Consider the following 23,148-nt stretch of genomic DNA (forward strand, 5'->3'; position numbering starts at 1 on the left):
TGTGTGGTTCTCTGTTATTGGCAAATTTGTACAATAGAACAAGAGACTCACTGGAATTACAATTTAATAAGGTATACTTTCGGACAGATTCCCAAATTGTTTTAGCTTGGATTTAGGATGCACCAGTGAGATGGAAAACCTTTGTAGCAAATCGAGTTACGAGATCCAATCGCTGGAGAATCCAGTCGATTTATTATCTAGGAGTATTATCTTGGGTATTATTACAGAATGATTTGTGGTGGAGTGGTCCACAATGGCTTAAACTAGATAGTAGTCTTTGGGACTCTCCAAATACTAGCAATATTGACGCTATACCAGAAAAACGAAAAACTATATCGGGTTTAGTGATAGAAGGGGAGAATTATATTATTCATTATTTATTAGAAAGATCTTCTTTTAGAACAATTAGCGTATATATTAAGATTTATTTATAATCTTAAATTAAAAGAAAATCGATCCTTTGACTGTGGAAGAAATAACTACAGCTAAAAATCTACTGATAATGCATGTACAAAGGGAAGTGTTTCCCAAAGAATATCAATGTTTATTATATAAACCATTATCAAAGACTAACACAATTTTATCTCTTAATCCTTTCATGAAAAACAATTTAATTCGCGTAAATGGTAGATCAAGAAATGCCGATCAGCCGTACGAGACAAAGTTTCCAATTATTTTACCAAATGGTCATAATTTAACAAAGCTCATATTGATTCATGAACATACATGCCTTTGAATTGTGGGGTACAAGTATTGCTTTGTTCTATAAGAGAATCGTATTAGCCTTTGTTGGGTAGGAAAATTTGCAACGCTGTTATTAGAAAATGTTATAAATGTTTTAAAGCCAATCCAAAGCCACTAAATTATCTTATGGGAGATTTACCTAGTGCATTACAACAATAAAACGAAAACAATTATCATATTGTTGTAATGAGGTGATCTTAATGTTTTTGTAGATTCAGGTTTAGTCCCATTCTCATGTATCTTAATATGTCATTTTGATTCATTTCTAGTCGTTTTAACCTTTTGACCTTATCGGAGGCACTATATATATAAGATGTATTGGCGGAACCCCTTAATTTGTTATCCCTGATGATGGATATGTCATATGTCCGAAACAAGTCGGATTAATAATTTTTAAATAAATTTAGTGGAGGATAACCGAAGTATTTTTATTTACTCATTGACAATAATTAAAAGACAATTATCTTATTTCTATGGCGGTTAATTTAAATAACTAATATACCTAGATAATTTTGGGATAGTTGTGCCAAATATCTGTGGAGATTTAAACGAAATATTGCGTTGAAGTGGTAGTATATTATATTTTTATTTATAGTTACTTAGATGATTATTAGCCAGAAATTGGATATTTGAAATTATTAGTTTGCTGCATTGATTTTTCCTATTTTATTTTAATTTTCCTCCAAAACATTTTATGCCAAACATTTTAATTTTGTTTTATTTTATGACAGCCAAAACACACGCATGCAAAAATGATTTTTAAAACATCGTATGAGAATCATACCGACAATATTTTAAATAAAAATCATCGTTAGAATATACGATAAATGTCTAAAACATTTGGTGATAAATGGTATGCTTCTGGCATATTCTGCGTTATCTACGAGGAAGGCGGCATAAAAAAAGAAGAAGAAGAAGAAGCAAGTTAATAATAAACATTCCACTAATTCAATAATAAATGTTCACCAATCAATACAAAAATTCTCAACGTAAAGGCGTTTAAGATACTCAGTTGTTTTAGTTACGCGGCACATTTTCCGAATGTTTCTCGATCTCTTTCTACTGGTCTGTAATATTATTATCTCCCATTATTTGTCACTTTCTCTTTCGTAATGCTGGATCAGCTAAGGGCAACAACAAAAATATATATTTTTATTTTTTTTTTTTTTGATATACCTATTAAGTTATTCTTTTATGAAATATTCAGTTTTAAATTATATAAAACCATAAGAATAATTCTGTTATTAAACAGCAATATTGATAAAACTTTTATCAAACAGAGGCTCTCCTAAGGGACCAGCTGGTTTTTTTTCTTATTTTTATAAAATTTATGAATTTGAACTATAACTTTTACAAAAATTCAAAAATACTGAAAAGCTATATAATTCACCAATCGTAATAATGTAATTTTGTTGTAATAAATAATGTAATTTTATTTGTTTGATAAATTTACAACATATTACAAATATTTCATTGAAAATGAAAAGCATGTTAATTAATTAAAAAATTTGGATTTATTAAGCAGATTATCGGATGAAAAAAAAAACGCAAATGAAATGTGCTATTTTATTCTCGTTTGCGTGGGAGAGGCTTAACGGTTATCGGACTCGTCAATCGACAGTTTTTCATCTCGCCTGTAAGGCGGATCATTGGATGGATAATTTAATACGCATTTACGTTAAATGCTTTTATTTGTGAAAAATGTTTTTTTTTTCACTATTTTTTAAAGAACCGTACTTCCGATCATAGCATATTGTAATGACATGTCATTTGACATTAGATAGTAAAATTATATGATAAAATTATTTTATGAATTTTTTAGGCAAAAGATCTATGATATCAGAGAGAGAACAAGAGGAAAATTCAAAACAAACTCTTATACTAGCCTTTATAGTTGTTTGTATGTTTTTTGTTTTTTGTGGAGGTAATCTAATATTTTGTATAACAACATGTACCTTAGAATATAAAAAAAACATTTTTATGATTATATTTAATTACATCGATGCTGTTTCATATAAGATCTAAAAAAAAAAATTTTAATAATTTAATATTATTTTTTTTAGTGGTTTGTATTGTCTGGTTCTTAGCTGATCCAACGTTACGACAGGAGGAAGAGTAACAGATAATAGGAAGTAATGATATTACGAATGAATTGAAGAGAAAAACCGAAAAATACTCGGAAAATGACTCGCCTAACTAGAAACCTTATTATACTAAATGTCCTTATGTTGGGAATTTTTATATTGATGATTGTTGGAATATTTCTTGTTAAAATGTATAAAAAATGTTAAGAATATTGATATATTTTTTATACTTAATTGACTTTAATATAATTTGTTACTACATGTAATTTTAATATTAAGGTTAAACAATCTCCTTATTTTTTCTCATTTAAAAATAAACTTTTTTTACTTTTTTCATTCTTAAAAATTTAGTAAGGGGTAGAATTAAAGTCAATTGTAAAGTAAGTTTATAATTTATTGTCTTAAAAGGAATCCTGATACAATTTGTTTTTGTGCTGCTTTGACACAACACTGTCCATGCTATGTATTTTGCTTTTTCTACATTTTGAGGATATGATACAAAAATTATTACAATTTATCAAATTAATAAATTAATTATTTATAGACATAAGAACTATATTTCTCAAAAATATGCCCTAAAAATTTTATGTTTACTACCTACTTTTTTGTACAGGGGGTATCCAAAAATGTTAGGGGAGTGGTAATATATAAAAACTAACCCTGTAATTAAAATATTCTTTATGGAGAGTATGATATTATTAGTTGACACTGATGTATACTTATTGTATTGTATAAATTCTAGATGTCATCGGTCCTTTTTCCTAAATATTCAAGGAGAATCCCTGGATCTTACTCCCATCTTATCGAGGTGAGGTACCTCCATGAGTAGTGACCTGGTAGAATTGAAGTTGTTTTACTTATTGTGCTTTTGGTACTTCCTAGCAGCAAAGCACTGATGATACCTTTCGTCAAACCTAGTAAAAAGTGACCTATATTATAGCATAATTATGTTCATTCTGAACATTATATTGAGATTGCTGGATTATGACAGCAGGTAATAAAGTCAATGTATCTTCCCAAGGTACTTGTGCCTCAACCAGTACTGGGGCATTTTGAATAATACTTGGGCCAGCAATTGGGAGAGCACACTTTCTTAAACGAGTATGTATAGTACTAGTAAATGAAATATCATTAAAATGGTCTTGACATAAATAACACCTTGTTGAGGTTGGGCTTAAACCAAGTATTTTAAACCATTCGGAACTCCTAATAATGTCACTTTCGGGAAATATAAACCTACAACATGGTGAAAACTCTTTGATAAAAAAAATTGCACTTACCCCATCCTAGGGATCTGAAACCACACAATAAAATAACAAAAAAGCTTGTATATGATGAAATTACACTTTAATGACTTTAAGCAACATTTTTAACTATTTTTTGTTGAGAAAAAAACAAAAGGACACACCCAATGGACGCCAAATAAAAAGGAATAAGCAATGGCGACGATCGATGATGCGAAGGTGGGTAGTGGAAAGGGACGAAAGAAAATCGAATGACAATAATTATGACAGAAGTTGGCCCTCGATGCGGTCTAACCGAACTAAATTTTTTAGGTTAAGTTTTAGAACTTGATGATCAGTTTAGGCTACCTTTTGAACACTCTTTTAATATTCATTTCTCTATGTAGTATTACAAGGATATGTTGAGTGGTTTCAGTACATTTCTTTAATTAATATTAAAATTAAAAACTCGCTTTTTGCTGAAAAATGATGAGAAGTCTAAACTGGGTCACATATATTGGGAAAAAGGTAATTCAAATCGTTCCTTTCGCAGGCGAGTTAGGTGTCAATGGTGTCATCCTTCTAGATTATAATATTATAAAAGACGACATGTTTGTGATATATCTATTGAGTATTGGTTACCAAAATTAATAAGCTTTTTCCCTTAATTTCTTTTAGGAAAATATTAATAAATTATTCGAACCCGAAATGCCGCAAAAATAATGAAGTGTCCAGTAAACATCTAGCAACCAAATCAAAAACGCAGCATATGTCGTTTGCCAGCAACATATTTATAGTCCGCGCCTACTGTTATTTAATCGATAGTCGATACAATGCCCGTATCTCCTGAAATTCTGAAGGTGTATTAATAATGTTTTTGTCTAGATCAACAATGGATAACTAAATTGGTTTATAGTGAGAATAAATCTTGACAAACTAAGGTTTTTTAGTGAATTTAAAAATTTAGCTTCCAACGGATTCGAAATAAACTTTTTTCTATAATATATCATAAATATCTAAACAGAATTAAGATGGTTGCAAACCTCTACAAACGAAAGTTTTTTTGGGTAAAAAATTATTACAGGTTATAACTGCTAAAGGATATTTATTTATTTATGTATTTAAGTACAAGGCTCTCCTACAGATAGACTAAGCAATCCAATAACAGGAAAGCACAAAGTATCTTATGAATTTAAATACAAGTAAGCGTTTTGCCAAACATTACATTTTCACCTACCTAACAAATACACCAAGCAATATAAACATAACTAACTTATTTAATAGTATCTCTTATAAATAATAAAGAAGCATATATACATATGAATAATGACAATAGCGAAAAAAAGGACAATATTTATCGTTCTTTATTTTAGTATCGCTTAAATGAAGCCATACTGGAGAAAAATATATCATTATTCAAATTAGTTTCTTGAAAATTATTAAAACTACGGGCGCATCTGAACAATGGAGAGTTAGACAAATAGTTTGAAGAATATCTTGAGATGCTAAAGGTTGATCTATTACGCAAAATATAAGGATTAACGTTGATATGTAAATTTTCCAGACAGAAAGGGCAGTCTATTAAATTATTAATAATTTTATAAATCAATATTAAATCAAAATTGTTTCTACGACTCTCTAAGGGCTTCATACCATAAAATTTTAAGTTATAGTAAGTAAAAAAATGTCTCTGTCTATTAAAGCGAAAATTGACTATATTTGCAAACTTTCGTTGAACTCTTTCAATTTGGTCAATATATTTGTGATACATCGGATTCCAAGCCACTGTCGCATATTCTATAGTAGGTTTAACGAACGCATTATATAATAATATTAATGATGATTGATTACTAAAACCCTTTGTAATTCGAGTTATAAAACCTAGATTTTTTAGAGCTTTCTGAACAATGTTTTCTATATGAACGTCGAAGAGCAGTCTGGAATCCAACGTCACACCTAAATCCTTAATAAACTCCACTTACTTCAGGATAGTGCTCCCGAGATAGACATCACATTTGTTTTGTGTCTGAGATAGTTTTCTGCTAAAAAGTATAGAATGAAACTTTTCTGGATTAATAAATAATTTATTTAAGGTACAGTACCTTTCAAAATTTGCAAGATCAGATTGCAGGACACGAAAATCTGATACCTTCTTAATTGTTGTAAAGATTTTTAGGTCATCTGCATATGCAAGATATCTACAGGTAGAGAAACATTGACCAATGTCATTTAAAAAAATTGAGAACAAAATCGGTCCCAAATGAGAACCTTGCGGTACTCCTGAAGTTACGGTTGTACAAGAAGACTTTACTGCATTTACGACAACGTACTGAGAGCGATTTGTTAGATAACTTTGAGTTATATGGATAGAACTTTTCCTTATAACCGTTAGGAGTTATAACATCTAACAATTCAGTAATTTTTTACCAACAAACTTTTATTTGTAGAAATTTGCGATCTCAAACCCGTTTAGATATTTATTGTATATTATAGAAAAAAGATGAATTCAAATAGTTTGGGCGCCTTTTTCCCTGCTTTAACATTCGACTTTTTAACTAATTTTCACAAAAAAAAACTTTAGTTTGTAGAGGTTTTTAACCACCATAAATCGATTTAGTAACCATAAATCGATTTATTGATTGTTAATATCTGTACAAAAAATTATTAAAATTCCTTGGGAATTTCAGGAGATGTGGTCATTATAACGATTAAATAACAGCGGGCGCGGACTATAAATAGGTTGCTGGTAAACGACATATGCTGCGTTCTAGATTTTGCTTGCTCTAGCAAGATCAATATCTATATTGATCGGACGTTAGCTTTAGAAATATGCAAACATATCTAGAAAAAAAAACACAAAGTGGCAACATCGCATACTTGCATTATAAACAAGGAGGTATTTTACGTTGCCAAGTTGCTTTTTTTTTTATTAACTTTTTTGATTACTCTCAAGATATATATTATTAGTTAGCACATAAACGAAACTTTTAAAGAGTACATTGTTTACCTGTTACAAAATACAACACATTAAAAAGATATTTAGTGGATTAAGAAAAATATATATTGTAAGAAAAAGTGGAAAGTTGCTTGTGGAGAGATGCTGAACTCAAACAACCTCGCCTGTGGTTTGCAGCTAGGCTTATTCCAGGTATTCAATGTTTATAGGATGGAATAGTAGATTTTGATTTGCTATACTAAAAATTAATTACAATGGATGAATTTTTCGAGATTAAGATTAATGTTTATGTCACTCCTAAAGATTTCTATACTGCAAGAATTGTAGTGATGATCCGAAAAAGGTTTATGTAATGTTTTTCAATATTTCCCGCACCTAGCGATGGTAATCGGTAATTTGATATAATTTGGTATTTTTTTGGATTTTCATTCTAATAAATTTGAGGTCGACTACAGCGATGACTTTTTGCCGTAGACTTGATTCAGATTTTACCTAAATTATAGTTTGTTTATTTTGTTTTTCTTATAAAGACAAGTAAATTTGGTATTTTAGACACATTTATATTTTGGAGAAGATAAGCAGTGAGAGTGATAAAATTTCAACATCACAGTGAATCTTCAGTGAACTAAGTAACAACATTAAGTTATTAAAATTAAATCTTATTCCTTTTATATTGCAATAAAATATATTAAGGTTGAGCGAGTTATCACATATAGACTTTATTTGTTTATTTATTTTTTTCTCAAAATTGTAAGATACATATACTGTATGTGGAGTGCGTGCGTGTAATTCTACAATATTATAATTACCACTAAGGTTAAAAATAATAAAGGAATTAATCGACAAATCAAATATTAGGTAAAAAGTCATTGTCAAAGTTCGCTAAACAATACTAAACAGATACAGTGAACTAAAAAGTAGGATAACATACAATAAAATAAAATAAAACCAATTAAAGCTATGAAAAACGAAACTAAGAGTGGCAGAAGTGAGGGTAGAAGACTCATAATAGTGCTGCCTGAAAATTGTCTGGCGGTTCATCATTATGAGAATATACTACATTTTTAGTTAAAATTGATTTGATTGTTTTCTTATATAAGTTAAAATTTTGTATACTTTTAATGTTGGAGGAAAGTGCTTAGTATGTTTTGATTGCCCAGAGCATTGGTGAAGTCTCGAACATGCTAGGGTCCAGCCCATAATGAGTCTGAAATGCTCTATTATTATGAGAATTATTCTTAAAATAGTTTTCGTGCTTTCTAATGAATATCAATAATTTATAAAAGTATAATGAGATTATTGATATGATGTTAAATTTAGCGGTATGAGTTACCCACTCAGCACCATCAGCGTTTTTGCAATAGGAATAGTCTATTAATTTCGATGGATAATCCCCACACAATAATACCGTAGGAGAGTGGACTCATAACATGTGTGTGCACCTAGAGAAGAATTGCTTTTAAATGGACTTCTTTAATAATTTAGATGCCGCAAAACATGAGGAGACTAATTTGTTGGTTAAATTAATAATCCATATGACGGCACCATCTTGGTCAATATGGATACCTATTTTAAAGACTATATAGGATCGCGATTAATGACCCACGCGTTTTCTGAAAACTGAAAAGGGCTAATTATTGAAAGTTGAGTATAAGGTCATGGGACACCCTTTCTGAAAATTTGAATAAATTACTATTTGCAATTTCTGTAAGTTTAATCTCAGACATGTGGAAAATTGTTAGTGAGGTGTCGTCCGTATATTGATAAATTCTATGATGGTCCGATTGTTCTAGATAATCGCTTAAATCATTGCAACATAGCAAGAACAGTGAAGATGAGAATGTTCCGCCTTTTGGGGAATACAGTATCTAACACTTTGGATTTGTGACCTGAATTTGTAATTGAGAATCCATCCTGATTTGGATGTAACTTTGACAAGTTGGCGCCTGTCGGATACATATGATATAAGCCAATTCAAAGCAGCTCCCCCCCCCCCTCCCCGTATGCCAAAAGATTCAAGTTTATGATTTAGAAGCCTCTTGTTGAGGGCCTTAATATATCCCAACAGCAAATTGTTTCATATCAAGCTTGTAATAAATATGATTTAAGTTTTCAAAGAAGGCGGTTTCAGTAGATTTTCCTTTTAAGAACCCATGTTGACAGTCTAAAAGTAAGACATTTTAAAAGGTATTGCGTCAGACCTGGAAATCGACATGTTTGAGATAAGGCGGTAATTATTTAGATTGTATTTGTCACATTTTACAAAAATTGGGATTACTCTGGCGGTTTTTAGTAGGTTGGGAAATTTGCCCTGCTCAAATGAACTATTGTTTTCCTGCATACATGTAGAAGTATCTTACATATTTCTTTCTAGGTCATGGGGGTTAGAAAAGAACTGTAAATATAATTTGAGAGCTAACGGAGTTAATGCTAACTCCGTTAGCATTAACATACTCTAGGAAGTGCTTGTTAAATGAGTTGTAAATTTTTTGAGGAGTTTGAATTTAAACCACTGCACTATAGATAAAAAACATATTTAAAAGATCTAAAATTATCTAATAAGATATCATAAATCATCTCAGATCAAGAAAAAAATACAAATGGAAAAAATACAATTTTTTTTTAAATTTAGTTTATTAAACGATGTTTTCTTAATCTAAAATATTATTTACTTGGTTCAGACTGCAAATTTTTATACCTTTCTCATCTTCCCTTTTTCTTATTAGTACTAAACCTGTAAAAAACAACACAAATTTATAGTCGATATTTTTAACTTCTTGGCTCAGAGCTGATATGTTGCTGCTGATTAACATAGATTTTATTATTACTCTCATTGGTGCTGCACATTTGAATGCTTACATTTGAATTTACTTCTCGTATTTTCTTGGTAATATTTTTTTACTAATTCCTCTTTGTTAAATATCTTTGCTACTACATGTGGTATATTTTTGATGAACGAAGTTTTTATTCGGGTACTATTATTTTCCGACAGCTGTAGTACAGTAAATCTGTCAAATTTATGACGAAAAATTACCTACACACTTTTTTTTGCGGCAATCGTTAAAAGAGCATGCAAAAAGCTTAACTTGAAATTTGTAACCTCGACGTGTACCGGGTTTTTGAAAAAACTCAAAAATTTTTTGAATTTCATTTATTTCGGGAATAGTAAGTTTCTGGAAAAATTTGTAAGGACAAAATATGTCGGGGATATTATTTTGTACAACTCTTCTCATTGTGTCTACTTGCTGCGATGAAAATTACAAAAAGTAGATGGCGCCAAAGTACCCAAAACAGTGTTTTTTCGCTTTTTGGGATAGAAAAAATATATTTATTGCAACATTGTCAATGAAAAAGTTGTTCGTCTTAAAAAAATCTACAAAACTCATTTAAAACATTTTCTTGGCCGATAAACCGTTCCCTAGTTATAGCGTGTACAATTACGACCATTTTGCTTTGTATGATGAAATCAAGTTTTTTTATACTTAAAATATTTAAAAATGTTCTTCCATATTTACATTAAGAAAAAATATTTTTAATTGCAAAATTATAAATAATAATAATGAACAATAATAAGAAAATGAAAAATATTATATGAATATTTAAGAAAATAGTATATGAATAGTAACTTCATTAGTCAAAAGAGAAAATTTTCATATAATATTTATAATAAAAAAAAATTGTATATATTTTTGTTAGAATATTCCTTGTTGGTAAACTGTGAAAGAATTTGATGAAAGGTGTTTCGTTCATGATAATCTTCGTTTAAAATGTTTTGTACTTACAATAACTTACTTTACTTTGTTCTTGTCGGCTTGTTGCGCTTATCACTATTATGTGGTTATAATTACAGTGAAATTAACTGCCATTACTTATTAATTCATGTTTAATAATTAAAGTTGTTTGTAATTCTTACTTTTAAATTATTACTTTAGAAATTATTATGTTTGCTCACTTTGATAAGGTTACATAAGATTTTTTAATTTTATAATAAAGTACGGAAAAAATTGTTGTTTATTATTTTACACATTAACAATAGGTGCAATTGTTTATTTACTTATTTATTTGTTAAATAAATAAATTGACGTGTAAATCATCCTTTTATGATAATAATACATAGTAGTACATGAGTGCAGAATAAAATAATAATGTAAATAAAGTTTGAAAACCTAATAAAATTAAATTAACTTAGTCGGTGATGAACAACTACGATATTCGCAAAAATAAAAAAATCACAAAAAAGATCATTATCGTTTATAAAAATCCTAAGGGACAAGTTTGAGATGCTATAACTAAGGAACGGTTTATTTGGCGCCATCTATTTTTTGTAATTTTTATCGCAGCAAGTTAACTCAATGAGAAAAGTTGTAGAAAATGATGTCCCCGACATTTTTTGTCCTTACAAATTTTTACAAAAACCTACCATTCTCGAAATAAATAAAATCCAAAAAACTTTTGAGTTTTTTCAAAAATCCGGTATGCGTCGAGGTTTTAAATGCTCTTTTAACGATTTCCGCAAAAGTGTGTAGGTACTTTGTCGTCAAAACGACCTTTTTTTGACACATTTACTGTACTAATGCTTATCTCCGGGAATAGATAATTTTAGGCAATTATCGTTAATTATTACTTCAGTGTCGGCTGTGTTAAAAGCACCATTTAAAAGTTTTCCATTTCTTCAAATTCCATTTCAGATAGTTTGTTTTTAATATGCAAAAGCTCTTCACATCTTCTTTTTTCGTCCATTAAATTGGACAAATCAAAAGACATTTTGACATCTATCATATCAGCTTTTAGAGCACTTATGTCTGTTCTCAGCTCAATTAGATCGTCGTTGAATCAATAGAACCTAGACTTAATGACATCCTAGTTGACTTCCTTGAGTAGTCCCCAGTACTTATATGATTTATAGTTTGTCTTTTACACCCTACAAGTCCAATCTTTACCTCGCTCCATCATTAATCTAGCTTTAACTCCAGCCATGTCAGTACACTTGAGACGGTAAGATTTCTGGCATTTTTCGCAATACATTTTAAATTGCGTCTTAGGTATATTTTGCTCACAGTGACCAGACCTTCGCTGATATTGTAAGGTTTCCTAAATTTTTTTAAATAAATGTACCATTTATTCTAAATTAAAAAATACGTTCTCGTTTGTCAGCTAGAATAAAAGAAAATATCAAATAACCATAATAATCGGGATTTGTTTATGTTTGTGTTAACTGGCAACTGAAGAGAGGATGTAAGGCCAGAATGGGTATTAGAAATACGAAACTCGAAAAATTCATCCATTATCCCAAAGATGCTGGTTATACACTTCTATAAAAGGTAAAAATACATATATTATTTGTGATGCTGTAGATTTTGTGTTTTTACCTTTTATAAAAGTTAAAAATATAGTTTGGTGACGGGTCACGGCGAGTTTAGTTCTTTTAATAAGTAAACGTTTTCTGTTGTCAATAATATTAACTATAGCAACTGCGCTAACTATGAAAATAAATAGAAACTACTAGTCAACCAAAGTGTCTTGGCCTCTGAGATGCGCAAATAAAGAAGTGAAAGAGTCAGGGTGCGAGGAAGATGCAAAACATACAAATCAATAAATCGAGGCTCATGTACTACGTTTACATCCAGCATATTTGACGCGCTTAAAATTTTATTTAATTTTTGTTTTAATTAAATTATATTATGAATAGTAAATGAACGTATGAATTAATATATTTACCAATGCGTGTGTGTCCCAAGTGTGTACCAGCCTTGACGGAAATTACTTAGGATAAAAATTTTGAATACATTAATAGAATAAAAGAATAATTATAACAAAGGTATTTATATTACTTTATTTAATAATCCTAAATTAAATCCAGTCTAATATTTACCAATATTTATTTATTATGTATTTCCTACATTTTGTACACATTATGTATGGATACATATATTTAATTATATACATATTAATACATTATAAGTAAATTTATATAGACATAATACATAAAAAATGTTCTTATTATAAAATGAAATTATGTTATGTAAATGGTAATAAATGCAATATACCTATCTAATATTTCATTAATAAATTTATACATAAAAAAAAATTATAAATTAAGGTACGTTTTATCATCGTCAACTGTTAGATTCTTATTTTCCACAGCTTGTTCTTCAACATTATCAGTAAGTTCGTCTATTCCAGATAAGTCACTTTCTGGTTTATCCGACTCATTAGAGTAATCACTGTCTGTTTCAATATCGCTATCGTTAAGGTTAATTATAACCTTTTCTATGGCTATATCAATTGTAGGTTCCTTTAAAATAAATTCTTTTTCAAATCGTTTTGCTCGTTCACATCTTGATTTCCATTCGTCAATAAAGAATTCTCTAAAGAAATCATCACAATGTTTAATTACCTCATTGAAATTAAAATTAACATTTTTTTGGCAACGAATTGTTTTAATTCAGCCCAAACCAATTCAATGGGATTAAGGTCTGGATGGTATGGAGGTAATCTTAGCATATCATGACCTTTTGCATTGAAAAGCTCGTCTATTTTATATCTTTTATATTTGGGTTTATGCAGTTTTATTAAATGATATAGTTGCGGCTTTAACATGTTATCGTCATATGATATACCCCTTAAACGTAACCATTGTTGCATTTCTGCTTTTTTTGTTATTGTTGTTGGTGCTTTATCTATTTGCTTATTGTGGTATGGAGCATTGTCAATTACCACAACAGACCTTTGCTTTAGGTTTGGATCGAGATTGTCTGAAACCATTTTTTGTAGTTATCATAATTCATATCGTGATGATAATCGCCACTTGTGCTGTTGGATTTCCATCTAATATACGCATTTGGGACAAAACCATCTTCGCCAGCTGCATGAACTATAATGAGACGTGGTCCCTTGCCTGTTGTTTTTTTAATGCCTTCCAAAGAGTTATCACTCCAACCTTTTAAGTGAGTATGCGTTGAGTGAATGTATGTCTCGTCCATATATACTATATTACTACCTTCTTCTCTGTACTGACGCATTTTTTTAAGAAACTCTATTCTTAGCAGCCTGATGGGTTGCTGCTCCATTAGCACTCTTTGATTGCTCCTAAATTTATTCCATCGAAAACCGATTTTATGCATTTCCTTACACAGAGTCTCTTTACATCCTTGATACTCAGTATCTGCGACATATTTTGCATGTACTGTTTTTAATCTAGGAACTGTCGTCTCTGTGAAATTGTGGTTAATGATTATTCTTCGCAAAATTCCCAAATCTGCGTCGTCCAAGCGAATTTTAATTTTGGTATTTTTATTAGTTCTGTTAGGTGTTGAAAACGATGTTGATTGGCCTGATGTAACCAATGTTGCCTCTTTTCTAATTCGTCGAATACTTCTAATTGATACCCCTGTTGCTGCTGCAATGCGTTCTTGAACCTATAAAAAAAAGTTAATTTATAAATCTGCCAAACAATTACACATAAGGAAAAAATACTTTGCTGTTGCATTAACACGTGGTAAAAATACGAGCTTATACAAAAATTTATAAAATTATAAATAAAGGCGCACCAGGCCAGGTAAATATGTATTAATTGGATTTTCTTAAGTTTTCTGAAGATGATCTAATGGTAAATATCAAATTATTTTAATCTAAGGGAACAAATCAATAAAAAGGATTAACTAATTGCGTGTTATTAAGGGGTGTTAACCTGATTACCTTAAATACAAGTACCTAACCTATATTACCAAACTATCTTCTCCTAGGTAGGTACTTTTTAGGTAAAAACCTAGATATACATATATTTACATATTTGTTTAAAAAGTAAACATTTTAAATTATGTACAAAAATATAATAACCATAAAAATCTTTATCATGATTTCATAACACGTAGGTACATACCTATGTACATATATACCTACATTATAAATTTATAGATACATTATATAAAGTGACAATTTCCTTAAAACAAAAATTATTATTTTTATCATTTAAAAGTGACCGCCTTAGTCAAAATCAAATTCTCAATTTAAAAAATTATCAAAATAACCTTTACAAATTTAATCCAAACTTTGATGCCCTTATAAAAAATACCGTACATTTCGTGGGATCAAAGGTCATAATTTGTAACTTGTTTTAATTGTTTACTCTTACATCAGTCGCGTAAAAAACAATGATAATAAGTTAAGTTAATGTAATAATAATAAGTTAATAGTATACATACATACCTTTTCGAGAGGAATTGAAACTTCTCCAGCTACAGCTTCTGCTTGCATAAAATTTAACAAACTGCTAATTATTTCCCGACTTTGACCGGTAAGAACTTTATTTTTTAAACTAGTTTGAAAGGGCATTTTGAACTATAAAAGTTTTAATATCACCTCACAAAATATTAATAAAGATTTACTGCCGAGTGAGTATAGGTATTGCGGAGTAAACAATGTGAACACTACGAGAGCACCACTTTAAATGAGCTCCCGTCGGTTTTGTCACCGCGCATCCAAATCTCAGAGGCCAAGACACTTTGGTCGACTAGTATACGTCTAAACGATTCTACTGATAAGAAATTGTGATGTTACCAATAGAAAACATTCTCGTATTATCAATAACTACTATATTGATTATGAAGTGACACTATGTTGAATTTAACTGAATCCAGATTACGAAATATATACTGTCATTTATGGAGCTGCCATAAACCATTGAATTATGTTGCCACTGATTGATGTTGTTTTATTTATTTAATACCCATTTTTATTTTTTTATTTATGTATTTATTGCAAATTATAGACTATAATAGAATATTTACAAGCAGATACATCACTTATGATAAAATAATTGATAAACTAATTCTTGCATAGCCATAAAAAATATGTTTTTTTTCTAATTTATCGTGTTTCACATCGGAAAAACGTAATGTACGTATGAAAGTTTCATTAATTGAGGCGTGTTTTACAAAAAACACATATGTCCAAAATCCAAAATTTTCAGGAAATGAAAAAAACATTTTGTTTTAAAACAAATTAATTTCTTCATATTTTTTTATTAATTACAACGTATATTAAGCTAATATATTTAATTCTTGTTTAAAAAAATAATTCTAATATATTTGTCAAAAATTTGAAAAAACCGTTGGACATAAGTTGTTTTTGCAAGAAAAAAAAAGTTAAATAAGAAAAAACATACATTTTATTTAACAAATTTAAACATAAAATAAATTCTTAACAAGAATTAGTTTAATAGTTTGTAGTAAATTAATCTTCACATCCACTACTATTATCATCTTCTTCATTAATGTCCATGTTATCAGGGTAAGTATTATCCAGAATACATTCATAGTAGTTTTTATTAGCTACAAGACGTAGTAACGGTAACAGTGATCTTAAATTCTCAGCTTTATTTGAAGCAAACGGAAGAGGTTCCTTGTAAAGCCTTTCCAATTGGATGTTGCATGATAAATTTGCTTTGGCAACAATACTGCTTCTGAATGGGCCACTGTATGAGTCCTTTAAAAAAAGTAAAGATGTTTGGTTAGTTATTTTCATAATCCTAATTTTTTTAATGTTGATAGCTGGCTTTGAAGTTTTTAGGAAAAAGTTGCAGGTCGCAGTTAGTTAGGTTTCATTCTGGTATTTAAAAAGATATTATCCCAATCCTCTGGTCTGTCGGCTCTCTCCAGGTGTCTTTTCTTTTTCTCTATCAGGGCAAAATCAGAATCGTTTGGCAAAAAGGAATGACCCCTCATTAGAAATATGTATTCTACTGAATCAACGATTTTTAGAATATTGACCAAGGTGTACAAAAAATGAGCCATTACGTAATTTTTATTTTGCCCTGGGCAACCGTCACTTAAAATAACCAAACTGCGGTTATGGATGTGGTTTTTAAGGAAATGCAGTAACATCGAAGTGACCTCATTGGCACCCTTTTTGGCTTAATTTTCAAGATAAGTGTACATCCAAACATTATCAGTTCCAAGGTCATGTATACCAAAAACATTATACCAAAGTAGACGGCTATAAAAAACAGGGTTAGATGGTATGTGAGGAAGGGGCAAATTTTGCATAAAATCAGAACTAATATACATTACTTCTCCAGCTTTTGCTTTGATTTTAAATTTTCGTTTTAGGTCAAAAAAAGCTTCAGCTTTACGAAGGTGTATCTCCTTTTCTAATTCTAATCTATTTCGTTCATCTATGCTAAGATCTGTATGGTTTAGTTGCTGAGTAAGATTGTCACATTCTGAACAAGTGTCAGATCTTGGAAATTCAAATTTAATGTTAAAATGTGTCTTAAATACTTTCCAGTAACTTTTATATGGTATGTTTATATTATAACTTTGTAGGAACATTCTATGCATATCCCTTAACGTAAAAGATTCTGGTAAATAGGAACAGTTTTTTACGACGTGAATAACGCGAGCGTCTAGCGGAAAATGATTTTATATGGATTTTAATAAGTCTCGTAATGTGATCTGGAGTTTTTGTTGGCCTATTTCCATGTATTCCTCTTTTGTCGTTGGGAGAAGCTCCAGTAGTCATAAGGGAATCTTGAATTCGCCTTAAACGAGCATCTTTATTGCCATATAGGCTGAGAAAAGCTTTCTTACACACTTTTATTTCAGATTCATCCACCCTTATTTTGTAAGTAAAACTAGCACCGTGAGTTTTTTATTTATTTCAGATCGGGGACGTCTTCTAATAATATGGTTCATTGATATGAGACCAGTTAAATAAGAATCTTGATTATTTTTGTCAGTCATATTATTAAACTGGTTAAGAATGGCAATTCTTTTTTCTTCAGCAACTTTGGAAAAACAGGAATTTTTGCAACTATAAAAAAATATTTTTTTATTGGAAAACCCACACTTAAAAAATATACCCTCTAACATACCTGTATGCTTCGCCAGTGTTACGCGCTAAAACACGTTTGCCCTTGTGATTTATGTGCTCTTCACCACGAACTTTTAACTCTTTGATCACTGTCTCCTTCTTTATTTTCTTTGGCTTTTTTGTAGGCCAATTACTTAACACTTCTTCACGATCTTGCATTTTTTTAAGTATAATTTTTGAGCAAGAAAACGCAAATTGTAACACGTCTGGTTTATAGACAAAACAATAACAAACTGACTAATAATACGAGCGCTTCAGCGAGATTTTACGACAAAAACCGTCAATGGAAGATAAATCTGATAAAGAAAGCTCGTATCAATTATGAATCTAAATAAATCTAAATTTCTTTTAATTTATTCATGTATCTCTTTCTAATAACTAGATTTAAACGCCGCCGCCGCCACTTTTCAAAATGTTTTCTGTTAAAATTTTCATGCGAGTAAAAACTGCTCAAATACATAGTTTTAAAGTTTAAATAATTGAAAAAGTGCAGCAGTAGTTAAATTGTTGGGTTTATTTTATTTAAATACTGCCTATACGCTTTTATTTATAATCAACCAAAATTAAATGCATGATATTGCAACCACATTATCGCAATAATATAAAAAAGCGTTTTTTTAGCTCGCCACACATCGCGTCGTAGAATTTACTGAGATGGCACCTTAGTTTGGTCAAATTGAAATATAATTATGGCACTGATGTGATGGTGATAGAAACTTGTAGAGAAAAATGTAAAGAACATTTTTTTTGGTGATTCTAAGTTTCCAAGTACAGAGACTCATGGTTAAGATTCTTAGAGACAACCAAAGCTATTGGTTCTATAAATTATGTAAGGATAAAGAGATTTCAGAGTTAGAGATTGCTAAAAATATGTTAAAAAATGTTCTAAAAATCACATATTAAGTCCAAATGAAGTATTCAATAATATTGTCCAAACCCTGTCAATCCAGCTCAAACAAATGCATGTATAAATAATATTGTTAAAATTCGAGAAGGTTTAACAATTCACTGTTAAGGTGATGAGTACAAGCTATTAAAGCAAAACTAGATATCACCGTGGGAAGAATATATATTATCAATCAGGCTCGCAAATATAATCCCGGGTTAATAGTTAGGAATGTATAATTTGAAGGCTTGGATACACCTAGAACATATAATTCTCCTTAATATTGAGAGTTTCACCATCAGTAACCTGCTTTTGCCCCGGGTCAATCAAATATTCCTCGAATTCCGTACGCTAAGATTTCCACTCAGCTGTAGCATTTTGACCCTGCAAGTCAAAGTCAGGGAGCAATTTGATTAGCATGGCCCCAAAATTTGACATGATTATTTGGAAGCTTTTAGGTAAGCGAACAATTAAATAGGCTTTTATCTCGGAATATTCAGAACTTACAGTTTACTTGCACTGCTCTCGGAAATCAACTACCGTCTTTTATATTTATGTAATATTTAATAATATTTATGGCAAATAGCATGAAAACGCTCTATACTTAATAATTTATGATTTGCTTGCTTTAAGGTTATACCACAGATGTAAATAGCTCCTGCGTGCGGAGCTATTTACATCTGTGGTTATACCCAGTATTCCTTTCCGATGGAAAATAGAAAATTTTCGTATTATACTTTTCTAATATTTTTTTTATGACCAACATACAACAAGAAAATTTGATTTGATCAACTGAAAATTTTAAATATTAAAAAATGCTATTAACTCATTTTTATCATTATCATTTTTTATTTTATCCTTAAAAAAGGCATCTATTGCAAAAACAAAAGCCATGAAATTTTTCATACTTTCTGATAAAATTGCTTTTTTTGGATTAAAGATTTTTCAAAATTTTCTCTCACTGTATGGGAAACATTTAAATAAAAAAGTAATAATAATAAAAAAGTCCTGAAAGTAAGGAAATCTCCTTAAACATCAGAGCACAACGACGAACATTTAGCAACTGTGAATTAATGAATTTCTTAGTTGCTCCGTTTAGGCTGCTTTCTATAACTTGAAATATTCAATCATTGTAGTGGGACTTTTAAGATTGAAATTCCGCTTTCCCAGTTTTCAAAAATAACTTTAGTTTTGACAACTTTGTAGCAGATACATAATCTCCTGTTCATAATTTAAACTATTTTGGAAAAAACCAGCCTAAGCTAGAAATTTTTTTTTTATAGAAGACTTGAATAACAGATTTCCGTCAAGGCATGGACTGAGGCATCGTTTGAGGTTGAAAAGACTGAATATTTTCCATAAAACAGCATAATAAAGTAGACTCATTACTTACGTCTACAGTCATGAGAATTTTAGCAGTTTCAGTACCATAACCTGCAGATGTTTTTAGGTGTTTCGGTTTTATAAATAAATAATTGTTTTTAGTGAAAACTTAATATTTTAATAGAAGTCAGAGTATAACATCGTGCCTAACTCTATGACAAATGATGTGATCAGAACAAATTCTATAGCCCCTACAACTCTTATTAAGATTCATATTGCATATCTGATGTATCTTTATGTATAGCATCGTTAAAACAAACCTAACCCACGCTTACGGCATAGATTCGACAAAGAGGGCTTATTTCTCAAAGCATTAACAATCGACCATGTTTCCTTAGCCACATTTTTAGATTTAGCCAGTCTCCCATTATAGTAAATATCCTTGGCGGCTTTTAAAGTTCTCTGATAAATTTTTTTGTAAAGTCTTACGTATTCATGAAAAAAGCGCTGTCTGAAAATTTCTTAAGATGAGATAATTAGCGCATGTTCTTAGCAGATGTACGCAAGCCTTGGGTAGACCAGGGGTTATGTTGCTTCTTTTTAAGAGGTCTCAAAGGAAAGGATTTGTGAGAAAGACTAGATAGCGTTTTTACAAATCTAGAGAATTCTGAATCAACGTCGTCAGAGAGAATATTCCAATCAGTTGGTTGACAAAAGTGCCTAAAATGTAAAAAAAATTTATCCGAGAAAATACGGCCTAATTTGCGTGGAACATTTTTACTTTTAGATTTAGTTATGAAAAACTTTGTTAACACTGCTTCATGGTCTGAGAAACTTGAGCTTAAGACAGTACAATTGACGAAATCTGGCTCAAAGGAAGATACGACATAATCTATTGTATTAGAGCTTTAGGTAAGCTTAACTAAGGTTTTAGTTATTCTGGTAGGTGATTTAATGTGCATGATTAAGCCAAAAGAGTTGAAAATGGACTGGAGAGATTCTTGAGCAGCACACACACTGGAAAAATCAATATTTAGGTCGCCACATAAAATGAGTTTGCTTTTTAACGGCAGAGACTCAAGCAAGCTTAGTAATTTTTGGAAAAAAATATTTACGTCAGCATCAGGTGTTCTGTAAATACAAACAACGTAAAGATCAAAATTATTATTGTACACAATGGAAAATTTTCAAATATTTTTTCAGAAACTAAATTATCGAACTTGGTTACCATTGAAAAGTCGTTGCTAGTAGATAATCTTACAGTACCTCCATAAGTTAGATTTGTTCTATCAAATCTGACAACTGTAGTGTAATTTTTCACCATCACAGGCTCACCAACATGCAACCAATGTTCAGTTATGTCAACGATTTCTGAAAAATGAAGCTCTTCTAGTAAAAGAAATAAATCATTAGTTTTATGTCTTAAGGACTGAATAATTAGAGAGAAAATACTAAGCTTACCATTGTCCAGTATTTCAGAGGGTGCTTGATCCTCTGTTTGCGTCAAGTCATTTAAAAATTTTTATTCCTGGCGGGAGATCCACCAAAATAATAATTGCTATGACTCTCTCTGATTTTTTGAAGGCGTTTTGAAGGCAGCTTTTCTGATGAGAAGAAGGACCTGAAGGCTGACAGATCTGCTTCAACTTCAGTTGGACCAATACCATAGGCGATGGTAGCGAAAGTAGAGCCTCCGCAAAGAGTCTATGTCACCAGGAAGTCCCTCTGATGCAAGTGCCAATCGGATGCTGGTGTTGGTATGTCCTTCAAAACCCACACTGGAGGGTTGATCATACAGATAGGCAAGGAATAGCCTAAGAGGTTTTAAGATGGAAGGGTCTCTCAGTCTGGCCAATAAATAGCGACCATCAGTCGCATCTGAGTCTCTTGATAGCCGCACTATTGGTGGAGTCAACGGGTCCATATTTGCTGCTTTATTCGCCACTGAATTATTATCGATGACAAAATTAACCTCTAATAATTCTGTTGCAAGGGATTTAGAGGCAGCAATGGCCTCCCTATCAGAACTAATTTTCAAAGATTGAACCTCTCTGGATATTGTAGCAGATGTTGATGGAACTGAGCGATGTTGCAGGTTATGGCTGTCCGGAGAGTGAGACTTAGACTGGGAAGGCTTAGATTTGGGTGAGGTGGTACTATTTATTTGGACTGGCGCTTTAGAGGTTTCCAAACATGAATTTATGAGAGTGCCCGGTAGCCACATACTAATATCCTTCAGCCGCTTTAAGTGATTTAAGTTCTGCACACCAATTTTGAAGTCGGTATGTGCAATAACCTAAACCTTAAAGACCTCCTGTATATAATAAATATATATTTAATAATATTTATATTTTTTTAATAATCCTCAAAATGTATTAAAAATCGTTTAAAATAATACCCATATTACCATCAAATAATTAATTAAACTGCAGTCAGCAACAGTCAGTTAACCTTCACGAGTTCAGGTTCAAAATAGAACAGACAACAATATCCTTTTGCCACACCGTAATCCTACTCCCACTCATTGCGCAAATTAGCCCCAAGAATGTAAATATGATAAACATTAAAGCGCGCGAATTTTCTCGCCTCAATAAAGACCATTCGATAAAAAATATACACATATTCGGAAAATTCAAAGTTTCATTTCGATCCATTTTATGCCTTATATTCGAAATTAAAAAGTCGAGTCCGATACAATTTACCAATTGCCGCCATTTGCTTAAAAACCATATGGATACGACGTCATCTAGCCAGACGCTATTTGATTCAAATATCGTTCCTATACTTTTACGTTGGGTGCTGGACCACTTACTTATTTCACCATGACGGTCACCTCCGTAGTGTTTAGGGTCACGCTGCTTGATTGTAATCGCTATTTTTCGAGATTTTTCGTAGAAAGTGGCTTTTTAATAAAAACGGCTTTTAGTAGATTAAAGCCAAGGAAATCCGCTGTCTGAGGGAAAAAAATATTTTTTGAAGGTGGCTAAGGTATGGCAGTATTAGGCGTCAAAGTCAGAAAACTACTACTCTACGTAGATTGTGATAAAAAATTATTAAAAT

General features: G+C 30.7%; 1 protein-coding gene and 1 long non-coding RNA gene across 3 annotated transcripts in view; both read left to right on the forward strand.

Moving 5' to 3' along the window:
- The window catches only part of LOC126737743 (neuropilin and tolloid-like protein 2), a 622,239-nt gene that overhangs the window by 524,786 nt on the left and 74,305 nt on the right, over window positions 1-23,148 (forward strand). The window lies entirely within an intron of this gene.
- On the forward strand, window positions 2,509-3,094 carry LOC126737803 (uncharacterized). Its single transcript, XR_007661109.1, has 2 exons — window positions 2,509-2,668; window positions 2,808-3,094. It is a non-coding gene; the product is annotated as an uncharacterized LOC126737803 (long non-coding RNA).

The sequence above is a fragment of the Anthonomus grandis genome, chromosome 1 (genome assembly GCF_022605725.1).
Source record: "Anthonomus grandis grandis chromosome 1, icAntGran1.3, whole genome shotgun sequence".
NCBI classification, from domain to species: domain Eukaryota; kingdom Metazoa; phylum Arthropoda; class Insecta; order Coleoptera; family Curculionidae; genus Anthonomus; species Anthonomus grandis.